Source organism: Balaenoptera physalus, assembly GCF_965194825.1.
Source record: "Balaenoptera physalus genome assembly, chromosome: 3".
In the NCBI taxonomy this organism is placed as follows: Eukaryota; Metazoa; Chordata; class Mammalia; order Artiodactyla; family Balaenopteridae; genus Balaenoptera; species Balaenoptera physalus.
This window is the reverse complement of record NC_138890.1, coordinates 5980171-5996392: the sequence shown is the minus strand read 5'-3', so window position 1 is coordinate 5996392 and position 16222 is coordinate 5980171. Positions and strand designations below refer to the sequence as shown.

The 16222-nt window shown below is 45.8% G+C and overlaps 1 long non-coding RNA gene across 1 annotated transcript; it reads right to left on the bottom strand.

The window, feature by feature from the left end:
* Nucleotides 1-14745: 14745 nt before the first annotated feature.
* Nucleotides 14746-16187, bottom strand: LOC309658032. Its single transcript, XR_014262001.1, has 2 exons — nt 15851-16187; nt 14746-14909 (listed from the first exon to the last, which is right to left on the bottom strand). It is a non-coding gene; the product is annotated as an uncharacterized lncRNA (long non-coding RNA).
* Between the last annotated feature and the right edge of the window lie 35 nt (nt 16188-16222).

Genomic DNA, 16222 nt, shown 5'->3' with positions numbered 1-16222 from the left:
GAGAGACTGAGACCATCCCAGCCGCCCCTGGGCATCCACAGACAGGTGGGTTCACACAGGCGTGGGTTCTCCCCGTGCCTGCCCCATGCGAGCCTCAGAGGAAGGGGTGGTGCCGTTCCTTGGCTTGTAGATGTCTGTCTTCTCCCTGTGTCCTCACGTCGTCTCCCCTCTGTGCATGTCTGTCTCTGTATCCAAATTTCCCCTTTTTATAAGGACACCAGTCCTATTGGATTAGGGCCCACAATGATTTTAACTTGATTACTTCTCGAAAGACCGTATCTCCAAATATGGTCACATTCTGGGGTCCTGGAGGTTAGGATTTCAACATACGTTTTGTGGGGGACACAATTCAACCCATAAAAGGCCCTTCAAAATTTGTCACTGGGTCTTCTCCGAGTTCTTCCCCAAAGCAGCATATGGGGGGGAGTTAGTCGTTTGACCCCCTCTGGGTTCCCTTCAGGGAGTTTCAGGGAGGAGGGGACTGAGTAAGCTGTCGGCTGGGCCTGGAAGGATTTCTCCTACTGGATCTAGTGTGACGGGCCAGCTGGACAGGCTATGTAATTTGGGGGGCCCAGTGCAGCATGAAAACGCAGGGCCCCTTGTTCAAAAATTATTCAGAATTTCAGATAAACAAAATGTTAGTATATACATAAAATGGACTATTATTCATCTTTTAAAAGGAAGGATATTCTGACACACGTTACAACACGGATGAACCACGAGGACATGATGGTAAGTGAAATAAACCAGTCGCAAAAGGACAAATACTGTCTGATTCCACTTTTGCTATGTCCCTAGAGTCATCACATCCTTAGAGACAGGAAGTAGATGGTGGGGGCCAGGGGCTGGGGGAGGGGCTGGGGAGTCAGTGTTTGATGGGGCCAGTTTCAGTTGGGGAAGGTGAGAAAGTTCAGGAGATGATGGTGAGGATGGTTGCACAACAGTGTGAATGTACTCGATGCTGCTGAGCTGAACACTTTTACAAATGATGCATTTTATGTTGTTTGTATTTTACCACACTTAAAAATAAAGTTTTTTAAGATGTATTAAGAATTTCAGGATGGCAAACAGCAGAGCATGAAACTGAGCACGGACCAGCCCGGGGACCCAGACGTTGCCCCAGTTGGCTGCGTCTTGCATCCCCCTCTGCGTGCAGCCAGCAGACCTCCCAGGGCAGCCAAGACGCCGTCGCCCTCAGTGCCCAGGTGGGGAGACAGCTGCTCCCCACAGCTGGTGTTTTCAGCACCTGGACAGATGCAGCCCTGGTCTCTCTGTATGAAAATCCACAGTGCGTTTGCTGGCAGACGTACTCGGTACAAAGAGAAGCAAGCTGGGTGGTGATCGGGTCCCAAGGGCAGAATTCTGGCTTCCCTCCTGACGAGGTCTGGGTGTTGCAGGTGGAGGACTGCCCCTCCTGGGGTCCCAACCGAAGGACCCCAAGGGGGGGGCCTCGGCCACAGTCACCTGGAGAGGGGAGCAGGTCAGGCCCGGCTCTGAGCGAGGACGAAGTTTGCTCCCCTCCCCCCATCACCTACCCCACATCCCCCCTCTCTCCTATGCTCCCCTGGCTGACCTAGGAGTCCCCGCTGGACTCCTGGCCCTGAGGGAGGGCGGCAGGGCCTGGGCCACCTGTGCCTCTGTCCCCACAGCTCACCTGTCCTCAACCTCTATCCTTCTAGTCATTCTTTTTTTCAGTCCGCACATATTCACTGGGTAGAACATTTTAAGGCAGGTGGGCCATCAACACACGAACATAAACACAGTGTGGTCCATCCATACAACGGAGTATCACTCAGCCATAAAAAGGAATGAAACACGGACACACACACCACAGCATGGATGAAGCCAGAGAACATGATGCTCAGTGAGAGAAGCCAGACACAAAAGGCCACATATTATATGATTCTATTGATATGAAATGTCCAGAATAGGCAGATCCACAGAAAGTAGATCAGTTATTTCCAGAGGCTGGGGGAGGAGGGAACGAGAGTTGCTGCTTAATGGGCACAGGGTTTCCTTTTGGGGTGAAGAAAATGTTTTGGAACAAGATGGAGGTGGTGGTTGCACAACCTTGTGAGTGTAGGGAAGTCCACTGAATTGTTCAGTTTAAAATGGTGAATTTTCTGGGAATTCCCTAGCAGTCCAGTGGTTAGGAATCCATGCTTTCACTGCTGAGGGCATGGGTTCAATCCCTGGTCGGGGAACTAAGATCCTGCAAGCCGCACAGCACAGCAAATAAAATAAGACAAAATAAAATTAAAATAAAAGAAGACAAAATAGAATAAAATAGAAGTTTCTGATACTGGAATTTTATCTCAATTAAAAAAACAAAAATCACCTTAGGGCTTTCAACTGCCAAGAGTTTGACATTTGTGGTAGATCAGCTGACCCAATCATGCGTGCTCAGCCCTTGTGGGGACCCCATTCAGCCCTCCAAATCGGTCAGCTCACGTAGGGAATATTGAGTCTATTCATGCACAGATATTAGCATGCAACGGACATTAACTAAAGACATGTATTAGTTTGCTAGGGTGGCTTAAACAACAGAAAAACTTCTCACAGTCCTAGAAACTAGAAGTCCAAGATCAAGGTGTCAGCAGAGTTTGGTTCCTTCTGAGGGCTGTGAGGGGGAATCTCTCTCTCCTAGCTTCCATGGTTTCTGGCAACCTTTGGCGTTCCTTGGCTTCTGGTAGCCTGACTCCCATTTCTGCCTTCACCTTCACATGGAATTCTCCCCGTGTGCATGTCTGTGTCCAAATAAGGCCACCAGTCGTATCGGATTTGGGGTCCAGTATGACCTCCTCTTTATGAATTACATCTGCAATGAACCTATTTCCCAATACGGTCACATTCTGAGATCCTGGGGGTTATGACTCCAACACATGAATTTGGGGAGACATAATTCAACCCATAACAACCTACGGTGCGCTGGTTCTGAGAGTACAGAGAGGGGCCCAAAAGGACAGTCCCTGTCTGCACTGAGCATGTGCTACGCTGGTCAAGGCTGAGCACAGCAAAGAAGCACAGGACTGGAGCAGAGGCGTCTAGAAATGTGGGAAGCCGTTTGATATTGTTGCGACCCCCAAGCGCATCCTCAGTTAACCCTTCTCCTTGCCCAGGGTCGAAGCCAATCTTAGAAGTCGCTTGGCACTTTCCCAGCTGTGTGTTGGCCACGTACAGCAGAACCGCATGTTGCTTCACAAGAGACTGGAAATTTAAAAAGAAGCACAACCACAACCTGATGCTTCACTATACATTGGTAGAGAAGAACAGTGAGCCTCAAGAAGGAACAGCAGATGGGCCCGATCTAGAGGGGGCTCAAGGAACTGGGGGGGGATTTCATCCAACCAGGAGGGGTCAGAGTAGGGAGGAGGGGTGAGAAGCCATTGGCGGAAGAGGGCAGGAGGAACCCAAGGGCAGTGGGGCAGGGCTCCTGGGACGACTCCATCCATAGACACAGCTGCACCTGCCAGAAGCCGTGAGCAAAGCCAGAAGAAGACAGAGCCCTGGTGGTGGTGGCATTGTCAGCCTGGACCCCAAGCTTGGTCCCGGCAATCCCCTCAGCCCCTCCGTTCCAGAGAAGGCTCAAAGGCAGAGGGCCTGGGAGGGATGGAGGAAGTCCCAGCATTGACGATCCCAGCCTCCCACATCACCCGTGTCGTTGAACCTGCCCCAAGTCCTGCCCCAGCCTTCCTGTCTTTGTCCTTTGGCAATGCTGCGCCTCTTCCTTGCATATTAACTGTGTCCTTTGTTTTCTGTATTCTGATGATTTGACATCTTGGGGCCTTGGTGATCTGGGAGAGACTCCCAGGACTAGCTAATTCCTAGAGAGAGTAAGCAACTTACCAAAAAGTGCACCTTTTGTGGACAAATCCACCAATCCAGAGCCAATAGCGGCAACCACCTCCTTTATCTGGCTTTCACACTCCAGGAGGTAATATTCCTCTGCCCTGATCACCCCAGCACCAGGTGCCAGACAACTAGGGCCAGCTCCTACCCCCAGAGCCTGCTGAAATTATTCAAACTAGCCAATCATAAGCCTGCCTACCCTTCCCTGCCCATTTCTCCCCATGGAAACCACAATAAGGCTCCTGCCCACACTCCCCGCTAGCCCTACCTTCCACCCCCCACCTCCTGACCAACCCTGGTGTTTCCCTGTGTGGCCCTAGCTGATGTGCTATGGTCCCTCCTCTTGGGAACTGCAAGTATGACAAACTGTCTTTCAGTGGCAGTCATCTCCTGATCTGTTGGCCTTGCTGTAGTGGAATAATGGTAAACCTGTATTTTAAAACCCTTTGGAACATCCTTTCATCCCCCACCCCCAGGGACAGGGCAGCTCCAGGGGATCCTTCCATAACCCTGCTCTAAATGCAGGGAACAATGCAGCTGAGCCAGGCACACCCAGAACTGAGTCTGCCCACTTTATAGGTGGGCAAACTGAGGCACAGGGAGGTGAATGCCTTGCCCAGGGTCACAGGAGCAGTCTGGCTCCTGAGTGTTTTTTTTTTTTTTAATAATTGTGTTTGTTAATTTTTTTATTGTGTTAAAACATTGGGTTGGCCGAAAGGTTCGTTCGGTTTTTTCCGTAAGATGATTCTAGCGGCACTTAGTTGTTTTTAACTTCATTCAAAACAGTTTTGTTAGATTGTATATGGCAGCTGTTATATCAGGGTGCATTTAAAAAAAGACATCAAAATTGGTGAATTTTTGTGTAACCATTTTAACATTGAAGATGGAAGCGAAAAAGCAACATTTTCGGCATATTATGCTTTATTATTTCAAGAAAGGTAATAACACAACTGAAATGCAAAAAAAAAAAGATTTGTGCAGTGTATGGAAAGGTGCTGTGACTGATCGAACGTGTCAAAAGTGGTTTGCGAAGTTTCATGCTGGAGATTTCTCACCGGACAGTGCTTCACTGTTGGTAGACTAGTTGAAGTTGATAGCGATCAAATCGACACATTAATTGAGAACAATCAACGTTATACCACGCAGGAGATAGCCGGCATACTCAAAATATCCAAATCAAGCACTGAAAATCATTTGCACCAGCTTGGTTATGTGAATCGCTTTGATGTTTGGGTTCCACATACGTTAAGCAAAAAAACCCTTCTTGACCGTATTTCCTCATGTGATTCTCTACTTAAATGCAATGAAAACGTTCCGTTTTTAAAACAAATTGTGACAGGCGATGACAAGTGGATACTGTCCAATAATGTGGAACGGAAGAGATCGTGGGGCAAGTGAAATGAACCACCACCAATCACACGAAAGGCCGGTCTTCATCCAAAGAAGATGATGTGTATATGGTGGGATTGGAAGGGAGTCCTCTATTATGAGCTCTTTCTAGAAAACCAAATGATTAATTCCAACAAGTACTGCTCCCAATTAGACCAACTGAAAGCAGCACTCGATAAAAAACGTCTGGAATTAGTTGACAGACAACGCATAATCTTCCATCAGGATAACACAAGACCACATGTTTCTTTGATGACCAGGCAAAAACTGTTACAGCTTGGCTGGGAAGTTCTGATTCATCCGCCGTATTCACCAGACATTACACCTTCGGATTTCCATTTATTTCGGTCTTTACAAAATTCTCTTAATGGAAAAAATTTCAATTCCCTGGAAGACTGTAAAAGGCACCTGGAAAAGTTCTTTGCTCAAAAAGATAAAAAGTTTTGAGAAGATGGAATTGTGAAGTTGCCTGAAAAATGGCAGAGGGTAGTGGAACAAAAGGGTGAATACGTTGTTCAATAAAGTTGGTCGTGAAAATGAAAAATGTGTCTTTTATTTTTACTTAAAAACTGAAGGCACTTTTTGGCCAACCCAATACCTGTAACATAAAATTTACCATCTTAAGAATTTTTTTTATTGAAGTATAGTTGGTTTACAATGTTGTGTTAGTTTCAATATATATATATATATTCTTTTGCAGATTCTTTTCCATTATAGGTTATTACAAGATATTGAATATAGTTCCCTGTGCTATACAGTAGGTCCTTGTTGATTATCTATTTTATATATAGTAGTGTGTATCTGTTAATCCCAAACTCCTAATTTATCCCTCCCCCCCTTTACCCTTTGGTAACCATAAGTTTTCTATGTCTGTGAGTCTATTTCTGTTCTGTAAATATGTGTCACTTTTTAGATTCCATTTTAACTATTTTTAAGTGTCCAGTTCAGTGGCATTCAGTACATTCACTTTATTGGGCAGCCATCCCCACCATCCACCTCCAGAATTTCCTCATCACCCCAAAGTGAAACTCTACCCCATTAATCAGTAACTCGCCATTTCCTGCGTATATTCTTTTTTTTTTAATTTACTGAAGTATAGTTGATTTACAATGTTGTGTTAATATCTGCTGTACAGCAAAGAGATTCAGTTATTCATACATATATTCTGTTTCATATTCTTTTCCATTATGGTTTATCACAGGATATTGAATATAGTTCCCTATGCTGTACAGTAGGACCTTGTTGTTTATGTATCCTATATAGAATAGTTTGTATCTGCTAATCCCAAACTCCCAATACTTCCCTCCCCCACTCCCCCTCCCCCTTTGCAACCACAAGTCTGTTCTCTATATCTGAGTCTGTTTCTGTTTTGTAAATATGTTCATTTGTGTCATGTTTTTGATTCCACATGTAAATTATATCATATGGTATTTTTCTTTCTCTTTCTGACTTACTTGGCTTAGCATGATAATCTCTAGGTCCAACGATGTTGCTGCAAATGGCATTATTTCATTCTTTTTACTGGCTGAGTAATATTCCATTGTATAAGTATACCACATCTTCTTTATCCAGTCGTCTGTCGATGGACATTTAGATTGTTTCCATATCTTGGCTATTGTAAATAGTGCTGCCAGGAACATTGGGGTGCATGTATCTTTTCAAATTATAGTTTTGTCTGGGTATATGCCCAGGAGTGGGATTGCTGGATCATATGGCAACTCTATTTTTAGTTTTTTGAGGAACCTCCACACTGTTTTCCACAGTGGCTGCACCAGTTTACTACATTCCCACCAACAGTGTAGGAGGGTTCCCTTTTCTCCACACCCTCTCCAGCATCTGTTACTTGTAGACTTTTTAATGATGGCCATTCTGACAGGTGTGAGGTGGTACCTCATTGTAGTTTTGATTTGCATTTCTCTAATAATTAGTGATGATGAGCAGCTTTTCATGTGCCTATTGGCCACCTGTATGTCTTCTTTGGAACCCTGTGTTTATTCTTAATAGGTAATGTTCACTGTTCAAAGCATACAAGGTCCAAAGATGAGTGAAGGAAAGCTCCCCATCTCTCTGGTTTCCCAGCCACCTGGCTTTCCTCTCTCGAGCTGCCTGTGTGTATCCCTCCAGAAAAACTCTGCACATTCAAGCCAACTATAGGTCTATGCTGTATTTTAAGTGGGGGAGGGGAGGCGAGGCCACCAGATCTGTGTTTTAAGCCCACCCAAATGCTGAGAGGACAATGGCTCTTTACATGTACAGTTTCGTGCATTTCAGAAACTGTAGGCTTATTTAACAAATGTTTTCAGATTCATCCATGCTGTAGCATGTATCAGAACTTCATTCCTGGGAATTCCCTGGTGGTCCAGTGGTTAGGACTCAGTGCATTCACTGCCAGGGCCCGGGTTCATCCCTGGTCAGGGAACTAAGATCCTGCAATCCACATGGCCAAAAAAAAAAAAAAGAAAGAAAGAAAAGGAAAGAGAAAAGAACTTGATTCCTTTTTAAGGCTGAATAACATTCCATCGTATGGATGGACCACATTTCGTTTTTCCATTCATTCATCGGTGGACACCTGCATTGCTTCCACCTTTGTGTTATGATGAATAACGCTGCTATGAACATGGGTGTGGCAATACCTCTTTGGTCCCACTGTTTATTTTTTTCTCTCTTCCCTCCCCACCTCCCCTTCCTGGGTCATGGTAACAAAGGAGTTGATAATGGCACCCAAGACTGAAGAGACAGACCTTAGCATGATAAGGCCAAAGAAGTATGCTAAAATCATGCCCCACTGAGACTTTCATGGGTCCCAGGCACTTTTGCCTTCATGGGTCCCATCCTTCACGAAAAAAAGAAAAAAAATTTAAAATTATATTTTACAACTAAGTTGGCATAAAGATGACGATAATTCCAGCTAGATTATATATATTTTCCTTCTTATTTAAAAAAATAAAGTGAAACATTTGCAAGGGCCCCCAAAGTATCGTGGGCCCTAGGCAACTAATAGGTAGGTCAGCCCTGCTAAGAGGTCAGGCCTGGTTCTCTGAAAGGCCCGATCGCCTTAGAAGCCCTGCATCTGCTGCCTAACTGTTCCACCCACACCCTCCACAGACTCTAATAAGCGCAAATAATTGTGAGAAGAGAGATGAGGTTCCAGAGAGAGAGTGTCCTCAAGGACCACGGGAGATGCTAGAAGCCCCTCCCGATCGCCCGCCTGCGATGGCCAAGGGCACTGCCCTGCACCACGGCCTCGCCTGGAGGTTGACAGCCAGGGGTGCCACCGACCTGCACCATAAAAGGTTTCCTTGTCCCTGAGTCCTGAGCGCCCTGACTCCTGGCTGTTCAGCAGGCGCATCTGCCACGTCCCCTCGTTTGGGACACTGTGATCTCCTAGCGACCACAGTGGCCTCACTGGAGCCAGAGCGGGATCTTTCCACAAAACAGAACTGACCATATGGCTCACACGACACCCCGCCACGCCCCACTGAAAACTCTCCAGCGCTCCTGGCTTAGGCGACCCTCGTGATCTTTTCCCTGCCTAGTCTCTCCGGCCAAGCTCTTTTGCTCCCTCTGACATTTCCCCAATCTGTCCTGATCCCCTGCTGTTGCTGTCCCCACAGCAAGCCTTCTGGTCTAGCTGCCCTTTACGGCTCCTTTCAAACGCCTTCGATTTCCCCATCCTAGCACTTGAGTGGCTTAACTTCTGGAGGCCTTTGCTTCCTTGCCAGGAAAGGGAATGATGCCACCAGCTTCACAGATACTAAGGAGGATTCAAAGCCTGTCTTACCGACAGCCCTTGCTTTCACATCACCCGTTCTGGGCACAGCCGACGGGCCAGGGGTCTATGCTGTGACCTGGGTCCGAGGTTCTGCCCTAACCGGGCCAGCAAGATTCTCTTTGTTGACGTGGTCAGTGTGGGCAGCTTCCTTTCCCTCTGCGAGCTTTGGGGGCCGGTCTGTACGGTCTGTACGGTCTGTACGCTAATGATAGCATCCGCCTTGAAGGCTCGTGGGCTGGCGCTAAATAAGACACCGCTTCCTGGGGCTTAGCGCGCCGTCTGGAACAGGGAAGGCACACAGCCAGTGCCAGCAGCTATTATTATTCCTGGGGAAGGAGAACAGGAGAAGGAGGAGAGAGTCAGCCGGGTAGAGGGGGGGGAGCAGAAGTGGGAAGGAGGCCAGACAGAAGGCAGACAGATGGCGGAGGCCCGTGGGCAGCAGAAGCTGGGTGTGCGCAGGGGCTCTGAGCCTGAGGGGAGAGGTAGGGGATCTGTTGTCTGACTTTGCATGGGCTGCCCTAACAGAGGACCACAGTCTGGGCAGCTTACACAACAGAAATTTATTTTCTCGCCGTTTTGGAAGCTGCAAGTCCACAGTCAAGGTGTCTGTAGGGTTGGTTTCTCCTGAGGCGTCTCTGCTATCCTTGCAGACAGCTGTCTTCTCCCTCTGTCTTTACATGGTCGTCCCTCTGTGTGTGTCTGAGTCCTAATCTCCTCTTCCTATACGGACACCAGTTGTATTGGCTTAGCTCCCACCCCAGTGACCTCATTTTACCGTAATTACCACTTAAAGGCCCTCCCTCCAAACACACATCCTGAGGTCCTGGGGTTAGGACTTCAATACATGACTTTGGAGGGACACCACTCAGCCGATAACAGCTGGTGAGGGGGTCGTTGGGAGAAGGGGAGCAGGAAGAGCGTTAGGCTGGAGACAACAGATTTCTCTTAATAACGAAGTGCCTGCATCCCAATCTGAGGCTGGAGGGACAGTTCACTTCTGCCCATGAGGCCCAGCTGCAGGGTTAGATGACCATCCCCCCCCACTCAGGCTCCTTCCAGCCACAGAGGGCCTCCCTAAACCAGTGTGTGAAGCACTTGGCACGCTGCCTAGCCCAGTAGGAGCTCTACAAATCGTAGCTATTATTGTTCTAAGGATTATTTGATCGGTAATATTAATTTCAGAAAAAAATATCAATTAGGTCAAAAATATTAAGAGCCTGATTATATAATGATTACCATTACCGTAAAATTGGAGCTGTGGCATTATTAAACCTAGAGGCTTCATAAAATACAATAATAAAATGGAAAAAAATGCTAGGAATAGAAGAAATTGACAGAGACGTTAATTGCAGTGAGAACTGAATATCATCCTATTGAGTGTACTAAAAAGAAGTAATTGATCCAGCAGTTGCCCCTGTTGGTATTTTTCCAAACGAGGTTAAAACTTACCAGCACACAAAAACCTGCACGTGGATGTTTACAGCAGCTTTATTCATAATTACCAACCAAGGAAGCAACCAAGATGTCCTTCAGCAGGTAAGTGGCTAAATAAACTGTGGTATATCTGGACAGCACTCAAAAGAAATGACCTATCCAGCCATGAAAACATGGAGGAAACTTTAATGCACGTGACTAAGTGAAAGAAGTCCATCAGGAAAGGCCACGTGATGTATGATTCCAACTCTATGATATTCTGGAAAAGGCAAACCTATGGAGACAGTAAAAAGATCAGTGGTTTCCAGGGGTTATGGGGCAGGGAGGGATAAATAGGCAGAGCACAGAGGATTTTTAGGACAATGAAATTATTGTCTGATACTGTGATGGTGGATACATGTCATTGTACATTTGTCCAAACCCATGGAATGTTCAACACCAAGAGTGAACCCTAGTGTAAACCATGGACTCTGGGTGGTGATGATGTGTCAGTGCAGGTTCATTGATTGTTGAAGGCACCGCTCTGGTGCCAACATTGACAGTGGCGGGGAGGCTGTGTGGGGCGGCTGGGGGGGCAGGGATTATATGGGAACTCCCTGGACTTTCTGCCCAATTTTGCTATGAGCCTAAAACTCTAAAAAATGACGTTTTATGTTACGAAAAAAAACCCAACAAAAAACGAAGAATGGTCCCTAATTATTTTTTTTTACGTTAATGCCTATATTGAGACTAGTAAGGCAAATACATTAAAATTATGCATCTATTCATAAAAAATAATGACACAGACACCATTTCCCCTATTAGCAATATCTTAGACTGGTAGGAGACATTTGTTACAATTAAGGAACTGATACCGATACATTATAATGAACTGAAGTCCATACTTTATTCAGATTTTCTCAGATTTCCCCTAATGTCCTTTTTCTGCCCCAGGTTCTGTTTGGTACAACTGTTACAAATAACGTTTGAGTTAGCCCTCAGTCTTGGCCTCCCCAGGCCATAGAATCAAATTGCTCTAACACTTACGAAGAGTGTAGGTGGGGGGCAGCCTCTAAAGTAGCCTCCAGGACCCCTACCTCCTATATTCACGCTCTGGTCTGATCCTGTCCCCTTGAGTGTGGGCAGGACCTAGTGAGTCCCTTTTAACTAACAGAATATGACAAATGTGGTGGGATGTCACAGCCAAGATTTGGTTACAAAAGACTGTCTTGCTGGCCCTCTCTTGCACCCTCGGATGGGAGCCGACTGCCATAATGGAAGCAGAAACTGAAGAGGGTCGCCAGGCAACAGTCGGTGGGAAACGGAGGGCCTTCATCCATCAGCCAGCAAGGGACTGAATCCTGCCAACAGCCACGTGAGTGACCTTGGAGCAGAACCTTCCCCCCGTTGGGCCTAGGGGGGCAAACTTCTGGATGCTTCTTATCAAAGTGCCCCAGTACCTTTATAAAAGAGGCCCCAGAGAGATCCCTTGCCCCTTCCACCATGTGAAGACACACAGCTTTACTGAGGTACCATTGATATACACAACCTGCACATATTCAGTGTATACAATTTGATGAGTTGGGGCATCTGCACACAGACCCCGTCGCCACAATCAAGGTGACGAACATGTCCATCATTTCCAAAGTTTTCTATGTATCCCTTTGTTTTGTGTTTTGTGTGTGGTTTTTTTGTTTGTTTGATTTGTTTGTTTGTTTTGCGGGGCGTGGGGAGGATGAGATCTACCCTCTTTTTTTTTCACTTTCTTTTTTATTGATGTATAGTTGATGTACAATATCATATAAGTTACAGGTGTACAATATAGTGATTTACAATGTTTTTGTGTGTCAATCCCAAACTTGCTATCTATCCCTGCCCCCCATCTTTCCCCCCTGGTAACCATAGTTCGTTATCTAAGTCTGTGAGTCTGTTTCTGTTTTGTAAATAAGTTCATTTGTATCACTTTTTTTTAGATTCCGCATATAAGTGATATCATATGATATTTCTCTTTCTCCGCCTTACTGAGATCCACCCCCTTAAGAAATGTTTTAAGTGCACAGTACAAGACTATTAACTGTAGGCACCAAGCTGGCTGTACAAGAGAGCTCTAGAATTCACACATCTTGTGTATCTACCCCCAATCCCTGGCAACCACCATCCTACTCTCTGTTAAGCCGTTACATTTTGGGTAATTTGTTACAGAGCAGCAGATGAATAATACAAAGAGTCTTTCTGTGATCATCTTGGCCCAAAATCTTGCCCTTCCGGGGACACCATGCACACACTGCCAAGAACGGGCTTTCCGGATGCTCCTCTGGAGGGTGGTTCCCCATTGCATTGGTCCATGTCCTACCCCTGGCCTTGCTGTTGACTCTGCCCAGCCCACTGTAACACACACTCACTGGACGGCATTGGGAAGGTTTCCAGGCAGCCTGGGGTTGGTCCACGGATCCGGGAGAACAGACTGTCTTAGTCAGCTAGGGCAGCTATAACAAAACACCACACCCACTGGTGGCTTCAACAACAGACCATGATTTACTAGTATGCTTTGCAGGAACATGTAGATCAATCACAATCACCAATGACACACCAAGTCACAAGACGAAGCTGGTAAGTCTGCAACTGAGGTCTTATCAGGGAGCTGAAATCACAACTGTACCCCTTCCCTTTTACCTTTTTTGCCTTTAAGAAGACCTAAACAGACATTTCTCCAAAGAAGACAAACAGATGGCCAACAGGCACATGAAAAGATGCTCAACATCGCTAATTATTAGAGAAATGCAAATCAAAACTACAATGAGGTACCACCTCACACTGGTCAGAATGGCCATCGTTAGAAAGCCTACAAATAACAAATGCTGGAGAGGGTGTGGAGAAAAGGGAACCCTCCTACACTTTGGTGGGAATGTAAATTGGTGCAGCCACTATGGAGAACAGTATAGAGGTTCCTTAAAAAACTAAAAATAGAGCTACCATATGATCCGGCAATCCCACTCCTGGGCACATATCCAGAAAAGACAAAAACTCTAATTTGAAAAGATACATGCACCCCAATGTTCAGAGCAGCACTATTTACAATAGCCAGGACATGGAGGCAACCTAAGTGCCCATCAACAGATGAATGGATAAAGAAGATGTGGTATATATAATAAGTAATGGAATATTACTCAGTCATAAAAAAGAATGAAATAATGCCATTTGCAGCAACATGCAAGGGCCTAGAGAAAAGCTTACTAAGTGAAGTAAGTCAGAAAGAGAAAGGCAAATACCATATGATGTCACTTATATGTGGAATCTAAAAAAAAGTACAAATGAACTTATTTACAAAACAGAAACAGACTCACACACATAGAAAACAAATTTATGTTTACCAAAGGGGAAGGGGGGAGGGATAAATTGGGAGTATGGGATTAACAGATACACACCACTATATATAAAATAGATAAACAGCAAGGACCTACTGTATAGCACAGGGAACTATTTCCAATGTCTTGTAACAAACTATAATGGAAAAAAAATTTTTTTTAACAATTACACATACACATATATGTATATAATTGAATCACTTAGCTGTACATCTGAAAGTAACACAATACTGTAAATTAACTATACTTCAGTAAAAACAAAAACCTTGTGCCCCCAGCCAGCCAGCAAGATGGATTTGAGATGAGTCTAGGTCTCCCATCTTCCAGGTTGGTGCCTCTTCGACTAATTAACCTTTCTCTGCTCCAAAGTCCAATGTTTCGGTTTGTTTGCCTCACTGTTCCTTGGGCACACAACCTTGGGCACATAACCTTTGACAACACATATATATTTGTTTGCATATATATGTTTGTTTGCATATACATAGAGAAAGAATGCTAAAGCAAGTGTAGCAAAATGAATCTAGGTGAAGGGTATATGAGTGTTCATTATACTATTCTTGCAACTTTTTTGTAGCTTTGAAAATTTTCAAAATAAAAAGGTGGGAATACACACAAACCACCCTCACTCTACCCCATATGTCCCTCCAGCTGTCATCATTTCACCTTCTAAGCACGGCAAAGATTCCTTGGAGGCGTCTCTGTTCTCCCTCTCTGTGTGGTGGTTAAACATTTAATAACTGGCCCTCCAAACAAACCAGAAAGCTACCGATCTGTAGTGTTTGTCAATTCCTATGGTGTAAACACTCCCACCACGGCCAATTTCAGGCTATTAATGGGGTGTCATTAAAGACAAAATGCATAAGAGATGCACCGCATATAATATGGTATTTCCAGCCTACAGATGTGATATATGCAAATAACCTCAGTAGCATAGATAGTGACATAATTAAGAAGTGCTGAGTTTTGATTATTTATTACCTTTATTTTAATATAATCCAGTTGATCGTAAGTTTATACAATCAATTTTTAAATAACGGCTGTGTTTAACAACTGGCTCCAAAATTCCTGAAAATTTGATAGTTGGCTCTTGCCAGGCAGTACAGGCTGGCTCCAGCACACCTCTGTAAAAAAAAAAAAAAAAAGAAAAAATCTCAGCCCACTGAAACCTGGCTTCCACAGCCATCATTCAACCAAAACCCTCTAGCCTGTCTCCCCAGGGACCTCCTCCATATTACAAAATGCAAAGGACGATAGCTGGAGTTCTGGCCTGGCCTGCCTTGCTTGAGTTCTCTGCAACATTTAGCACTCTTTACTCTACCTGCCTTCTCCAAGGTCCTCTAGGTCCTCTTCTGACCTGTTGACCAGTCCTTCCCAGTCTCCTTTAAGGGCTCTTCTTCCTCCATTTGACTATGGGGCTTTGATGTGCCCCCTCTGACATACTCCCCCTGGGTGCCCTTGTCCAACTCCATGGTTTCAACTACAACTAAGAAGCCCAGACCTTCTTCTCAACAACAAACCTGTATATCCCAATCTCTTAACTAGTTTGCTCCTCTTCCAGTAAAGACATTTCAAACAAAGCCGAGTGGAAGCCCTCATCCCTTCTGTCACCTCGAGGTGGAGGTCCTGAGTTACAGAAAACGCAGATCTGTCCAATCCTGAAGCCAGGGAATGTATGTTGCCTCCCTTTCAAGTCCCATAGACCTTATCACAGTTTAGTAATGCAAAAGGTTTCAATAGGGCAAAGGCAACATACATTAACTCTCCCCACGGTACCAGCCCACCACCCCTCCCCAGCCTCAGATTGCATGGCCATGTCAAGGTACCGCCACTTGGTGGCGGCATTCTCCAAATGGAAAATAGTATCTGGGTGCTGACATGACAGAGGCTTGAGCTTCTTCAGGGCCAGGCGTGTCAATTCACACTGAATCGATGGAGGGAGGAGTAGTTCACCCCCAGCCAGGTCTCAGCTTCCCGTTCCTTTTCTGGACCAAAACCCACAGGCGCCTTCCCGAAGTGCTGTACAAAAGTGGGCTCATTCGCTCTTGCTCGTGAAGCAACTCACTTGCCCGTCTGTTGGTCACTTTCCATCATTGTCAGTGAGAGCCAGAGTCAGTGGCTATCAGGCTGGTGCGTCGATGTGGGTCTCTCTATTTACCCGTTATTCCGGCCACGCGAACCCCGAGTTGCCAGTAGGAGAATCACGGCTCGCGACAGAATCCACACCCTCAGGCTCCGCCCCCTCGCTGTTTTATCCAACCATACGTCTCTGCCTCACAGGAGTACCCGTCCCCCAGGTCACATCCAGTCACAGGCCCCGCTCTTCCTAAATTCTGCCCTATCAGAGGCCTAGCTCTCTAGGAATCTCCGCCCACTATTAGGCCACGCCCCCGTTGTGGAGTTCCCTCCACGGCCCCGCCCTCCTTGGGAGCCCTGT